General features: G+C 38.1%; 1 pseudogene; it reads left to right on the forward strand.

The window, feature by feature from the left end:
• The first annotated feature begins 3,154 nt into the window (after nt 1-3,154).
• LOC147469350 (uncharacterized) lies at nt 3,155-4,466 on the forward strand (annotated as a pseudogene).
• Nucleotides 4,467-7,500: the final 3,034 nt, after the last annotated feature.

A 7,500-nucleotide genomic window follows, 5' to 3' on the forward strand; every position in this document is an offset into this window, starting at 1 on the left:
GGAACCCGTATGTAAATATTTTTCATCTGTATCTATATATATATGTATGTATATATATATATATATATATATATATATATATATATATATATATATATATATGTAATATATATATATATATATTTTTCCCTTCAAATGACCAAAACTAGAACAGGGATATGCACTTCTTCTATACTTGTGAACTTGTGACAATCTTATCATGTAACCCTTGTTTGTATAAAAAATAATAATAATTTGCCTTAGAGTTTGCTTCTCCACTAAAGCTCCCAATCATTTCGAAGATACGCTGCATATATCATCACCAATGTTTATCATCCATTAACTATTCCTGGTTCGACATTTGCCGTTATAACTTTGGTACATTGAACAAGTATGATACGAAAAAAAACAACAGTGCTGACCACTTTTCGATACGATTTAACCCGGTGCGGGACGGTAAACTATCGGTGTACATGAAAAGTACTCTTATTGGATGTATTCATTATTTGTAAGATATTGCAAAATATGCGCTGAAAAATAAGAGAGCTTCCGTTGCAATTAATTTAAAGAATATTAAAACGTGTAATAGTAGGAAATCAAATATTTTGCATGGCAGGGAAAATGAGGATTAGAGAAAAAAAAAACTTTGGTATTAGCTTGCCATTTACTAACATTAAACACTTTTACATAAAAAGGGCTCTTTGAGTACAGTATTTAATGCTCATGCCTGTCTTGTGACAGGATTCCTTTTTTTACATATATACATATATATATATATATATATATATATATATATATATATATATATATATATGTTTTTGGGATAATATACTACGATGTATTGCCGCTTTTTGTTAGTTTATATAATTTTACCTGCAAAAGAATAATTAACTGAAAATGCTTTTTCTCAAGTAGAGGTAAATTTACCACTGGAGAGTAAAAACTCATATGGTAAAGCTTTTTGCGATGTCTCGCTGGAAGACATATCAGGATAGAAAAATGAATGTAAAAGCATTATAAACTCTATGAAAGCATCGGTATTAATCGAGCTTTTCCCAAGAATTAAACATTTTTACATAAAAAGACCTTTAGAGTATGATATTGCATCAGTTAAAAGGGTTGCCCCCTTTTGTAACGGTCCATTTTGAAAACTTTTATAAAAACAAAACCGTTTTGTGGTAACATGACCTGGTGTTTTTTTTTTTTTTCTTGTTTTTTTGTTTTTTTTTTTACAGTATATATATATTCCGATATGCAAAATACAAGTTCACTTGAAGTAATCATTCTCAACTATGGGTAAATTTAACCTAAGGTTAAAATTTACATGGTAGAGCGGTGGCAATGGATTTTGTCCGACAACTTATTTGTACAAATTTAATTTGGTTACGCCAGTTTTATAATGAAGGGGGGGGGGACTGGGCGGCACATCCACCCGTTGGAGTGACAGAAGAAGGGTTGAGAATTACTGGTGGTTACATCCTTATGAAGACCTCCGAGGAAAAAAAAAAATCGAATCATTTGTGGGCGGTAGAAATACAGGTAAAATGACCGGTGAATATGAAAATTATACTAGCGACCAAAAGTAGTGTGGTATTTATGGGATCAAATACAATTAGCTGAAAAAAATGTTTTGCGTATGAAACCGCTTTTTCATCTTATGACACGAATCATAAAGAATGTAACAAGGACAGAGAAGCCGTGAAAATAATCATGTTTGTAAACACTTACATCCTACACCATTTCCGCGTGCCCGTATGGTAATTACGCTCAAGGTATGCATGGTTATGATTAATGAGAAAAAAAGTATCTTTTAACTCATATCACAGAAATAAAAACGCTTTTGTTACTCATATACTGGTGTTTTTTCTCCCCGCAACATAGGATGTAATTGAACCAAGGGAGATTAAAATGCGTATTAAAAGTAAATAGGATCTTTTGTTATATCATGAAGAATATATGATTGGTGGATATAGAGATTTATATTAAAAAGGGGTAAGTCTTTTATCTATTTTGCATAAATACATGGTATACCATTAAGTTGTAATATTAGATACTTTTCTTTAAACGACATACTGGGCATCATGAAATGAAAACAGATATATTTGTTTTGTTTGTAACAGGGCTATTGGCGGTTATGTCTAACCGCTGTGAGTGATCAGGTGTTGAATGATGAGCATTGTAAGCTCTGTGATACATCTCAAACCATTGTTTATCCCGATCCTGGTCGTTACCTACCATTGTCTATCCAAATCCTGGTAGTTACCTATCTTTTAAACATCCCCGTAAAACCTATCCTCCCTTATATGTAGTATTTTTTGGTATGGAATGCATTGCCGATAAAAAAAAAGGGTAATGTAACTCCTACGCCCGGGGTAAGGGATCGAGGGATTGTATATAGTTATATTCTTATAGATCGGGAGAGTAGTCATAGATTCTTTTAAATATTGTGGGTCCGATCCATCAACTCATTTCATCGAGCGTCTCATGGGTGTTTGGGGGAGTATTAAAATAAATATTCCCGATTACCCCCTTCACATGACAGGGAAGGATGCCCGGAAATTCAATGAGGCTGATGTCTGCTGTGTGTACAGTATTCGCTTTACAAAAGAGGTGAGAAAAAATCGTCATCATGATTACATGATACGTCGTAATAATTATTTGGAAGCATGTTGCACGCGATGTAACCTTCAGATGCAAAACCAGAGATTGCTACTATCAGTTTTAGCTCATAATATGAGCTATGATATTTCTATCATTTTGAAGGAATTGACTCAGGACATAGCGATTCAGGTTTTACACAATCATGGACTAAAATATTATGTTCGGATCGGTGACTTGGGTTTCTTGCATGACTTATATGAGCTGTAGTCTAGCTAGCATTTCCAAGACTCACATTGATTCAGGGGGGGGGGGGGAGTTGTTTTACTCGAAACATAGGATTAAATACCTTCTAATGCTTCCTATGTATATCTACTATCGGGGAAGCATGTTTTTTGTGACGATTATTTAGATGATGAATCGAAACTGGAGGATTTCTTGAATGTGCAGACTCAGGAGTACATTTCAGATAACGTCACGCGCTCAATGTATGGCGATTATGCTGGTGTACTTCGCTACGTGATTACCTTCTGTGTTAGTGTGAGATGTAGGGATGCTAGCTGATTGCTTTTCTTCAATGGAAGCGTGCCTGTGTGATTCATATGGTCTTGACTGTGTTAATTATATGTCCTTACATGGATATGGGTTCGATTCCTTTTTAATGTTAAGTAGATTAAAGATTGAACTGATATCGTATCAGGGGTTACGAAAACTAATAAGAGATAATGTAAGAGGTTTTACGATCGTTCGATTTTTTTCCATAGCTCGTAATAAGGAACTAGGTAATGATGTACTCGATAAAAAAAACAATTACCATCTTCTCATGGATTTCAACAGTCTTTACGCTGGCATAGGAGACATTCGACGGCAAAGTGACAGGCCGGATACCGAGATTTCCTACTGGTTTCTCATAGATACCCTGCAGGTGTCCTCGGACGCTGCCGAAAGAACAGAAGAATTGCCCCTAGTATTAGATCATTGGAATATAGACTTTGACCTTTTATCTGAAAAAAACTAATAGGTGAACGTGGGTTGAAGTACCCTCACAAAAAAAACAAGAAATTTAGTTGATTCACATCTCCCGCAACGGAATTATCTCATTTCACTCAAGTTGCTGCAATTATTGATGACACTTGGTTTAGAAATAGCCCAAGTACACTCAGCCTATTCGTTTACTCAGAAAAGAAATTCCTCGAGCCTTTAATTAGAGGTAATGTTGAGAAACGGGCACAAGCTGTGGGGAAGAGTAAACAAACGGCATTCAAATGTCTGGTGTTTGCTGAACCCATTAAACAGGTCCTTCAACACGAAAGTAGTTACCAAACGGGAAAAAATTCTAGTTGTCAGAGATCCTATTTCCAGAGGATGTTTCCTCTGTGAACAAATAAGAGTAATTACAATCTGTAAGAACCCTGTTGTTTGTTTGACACAACCGCAATATATTGGGCATCATATTCTAGAGTTGGCGAAATATCAATTATATATTTTCTGGTATAAAGTTATGAAAGGTTATTATAGAGAACGTGCTTCTCTTATATAGTGATACTGATAGCTCTACTTTGAAGACCGATGATTTGAAAAGTGAGCTTTTGAGCTATCCATTAAATACTTATATTGATCGTTCGAATTCTCCTGCTGTCCATGAATTACATGATAGTACTAGAAACGGTCAACTAGAGCTTTTAAAAAATGAAATGGAGCATAAACTTATTAGGGAGGTTGTCTGCGACCAAAAATGTATTCTATTTCACTCGATAAGAAATGCGATATTGCTGTGATAGGTGTTCTGAGAGCTGAAAAAGAGACTTATGCATGAGATGTTTAGGGATGTGCTTTTACATTCCAAGGATCATAAGTTTCATCAACATTAGATCCTTAATAAAAAAAAAGGTAGTGTTTACTATTCAAAATATGAAGAGAAGTTTGGGTAACTTTGATGAAAAGAGATTTTATCTCAATTTCTAACTTGTTGTTTGAGAGCAACCTGTAACTAATTACGATGATAACTGGGAGGAGGAGGGAGGTGATAGAGTGGAAAGAAAAGGAAAAACAAACATAAACAGGGTTATTTATCTAAGATCACGGTATCTCTGCAGGAAGAGGGAAAATCTAACCAATGATCATTTTACTTCAAATAACAATGATGATAAGAAAAAAGACACTGATTCAACCGAAAGACGCTGAAAAAGAGGAAGATTTGTTGATAGATTTATCCATGAAGTTGCATGTGATGATGAACTATAGAATACTTTATCTATTAATGATAAAAAAGATGGAGAGGATATTGTACCTATAAATCCATATCTTTCTCGATATCTTTTTTTGCTCCTATGATGATCATTACTGCAAGAATGGGAAAGGGCAAATGCAGACGGTTAGTTATACGAAACACGGATTAAGCTCATTCTACAATTGCCTTCATCCAAACAGTTCGAACTCGGTTTCCTTCGGACAATCCCTTATCTAGGGTTCAGGCGAGATAAAAAATGGAGGAGGAGGAGAGGAGCGAGATTAACTTTAGTGCCATAGTAAGGTTAGACATGGACTATGTAGAGGAGGAAGTTGAGGGTGAGGGTGAGAATATGCTCGTCCCGCAGATCAACCTCTGGGCAAACAGAGAAAATAAACTAAAGCTATGAAACTCGTGGAAGCTGTGGAAGTACTGTCCCAAACCTTGCTTCCTGTCTGGACCTTGACCTGGTCACACGTGTACCAAACTGGAAGCACCATTAAGCCTCTTCATTGACCTAAATATGCTTTATATGTTATAGCAGGAGGTATCTGTAGACATCTCCCTCCATCTCATCTTCATTACCCATTGAATGTATAAGTATTTTTATTGCTAGTTCGCTTCCGGTCCCTTCAGCTGTATCTGTTAGTCGAATGGTCTGAGGTAGGGAAAGTGACACAGAGTTGCCAGTGTCACCTTCGAAACGGGTCATAAGAACAAGAGGCAGATCAGACAGAGACAACAATGTTCCGACGGCAGAGGAATAGCTCAGGGGAACGCCTTGACCTCGACTCCCCGTCTCCTCTGTAATATGATAGGGCGAACTCCTGGACCAATAAAATGCAATATATCAGTGTCTCCATCACCAACTCAAGCCGTGATCTCGAAGTCTAAGAAGACCTTCCATTGCTGGCAGCGCTAGTTTACAGTGTGTGTGTGTGGACGTGAGTATGTTAGTGTCTAAACGCGAGTGTGTGTGAATGCGAGTGTGAGTGTGTGTGTACGCGAGTGTGAGTGTGTGTGTACGCAAATGTGAGTGTGTGTACGCGAGTGTGAGTGTGCGTGTGTGAACGGCTTTAATCGTATCTCATACCCAAGAGAAGCGCCACCTGCATGCCTAAAGAGTTATAAAGTCATACCTAAAATCAGTGTATCAGTACGTGTGTGTCTACACATTCGTATGCATGTACGTTATTTTCCGTGTATCTATGTGTATGCAAAAGTGTGTGTGTGTGTGTGCATGAGTGTATGTCTGTGTGCAAGAGAAAGACAGAGTGTGTGTGTGTGTGTGCACGCGCGACAGTGTGAGTGGGTGTGTACATGGCTATTGAAGTGTGTGTGTGTGTGTACGAGTGTGAGAGTGTATGTACGCGAGTGTGTGTGTGTATGTGTGCACTTTTGTGAGTGTATGTATGCGAGTGTGCCTGTATATGTACGCGACTGTATGTGTGTATGTAACGGAGTGTGTGTGTATTATTGCGCGCTAGTGAGTGTGTGAGTGCGAGTGTGTGTATGCGAGAGTAGGTGTGTGTGTGCGAGTGTGAGTGTGAGCGCGCGCGCGTGTGTACTTTCGTGTGTATATGCGTGTACGCGTGTGAGTGTGCGTTTGTACGGCTTTTATCGTATCTCATACTCAAGAGAAGCGCCACCTGTATGCCTAAACAGTTATAAAGTCATACCTAAAATCATCCATGCGTCTAGTAAAAGTTTGGTGCGTGTGTGTCTATCCATGTGTATGCATGTACATGTCTATATGTGTGTGTCTGTGTGTGTATGCAAAAGTGTGTGTGTGCATGAGTGTATGTCTGTGTGCTTGAGTGTATGTATGTGTGTGTTAGAGAAAGAGAAAGAGAGTGAGTGTGTGTGTGTGTGCATGACATAATGTGTTTGTGCATGCGTGTGTGTATGTCTGTGTGCTTGAGTGTACGTATGTGTGCATGAGAAAGAGAAATAGTGTGTGTGCATGAGGGAATGTGTGTGTATGTGAAAGAGCGAGAGAGAGTGTGTGTGGTTGTGAGTGAGTGTGTGCATGAGTGTGTATGTGTGCGTATGAGTGTGTTTACACGTGTGCATATGAGTGTGTGCATGTGTGGTTGTGTGCATGAGTATGTGTGTGCATGAGTGTGTGTGGATGAGTGTGCATGCATGAGTGTGTGTGTGTTTATGCCTATGTGTATGTGTGCGTGTGTGCATGAGTGAGTGTGTACATAAGTGAGAGAGTGTGAGTGTATGTACGCGACAGTGAGAATGGGTGTGTACGCGACTGTGAGTGTGTGTACGCGATAGTGAGACTGGGTATTTATGTGACTATGTGAGTGTGAATAAATGAGTATATGTGTGTGTGAACGCGAGTGTGAGTGTGTACGCGAGTGTGAGTGTGAGTGTGCGCGAGTGTGAGTGTGAACGCGAGTGTGAGTTAAATGTGAGTGTGAGAGTATGGGCGCGCGCGCGTGTACGTATGCGGTTTTTATCGTATCTCATACACAAGAGAAGCGCCAACTGCATGAGTAGTTATAAAGTCATACCTAAAATCATGCATGCGTCAGGTTATAGATGTAATCTTCCTATATATGTAATATAATTCATATATATCTTTCCATATTTAAGAAAAAAAATCTTAGTAGTATACAATGTCTCAACTTTGCTTGAATTTCACAGTACTTGCCGATGATAAGTTATGCTTCAAATCACAC

The sequence above is a fragment of the Penaeus japonicus genome, unplaced genomic scaffold (assembly GCF_977035675.1).
Source record: "Penaeus japonicus unplaced genomic scaffold, GWHDUDI00000001_assembly GWHDUDI00000022, whole genome shotgun sequence".
Taxonomy (NCBI): Eukaryota; Metazoa; Arthropoda; class Malacostraca; order Decapoda; family Penaeidae; genus Penaeus; species Penaeus japonicus.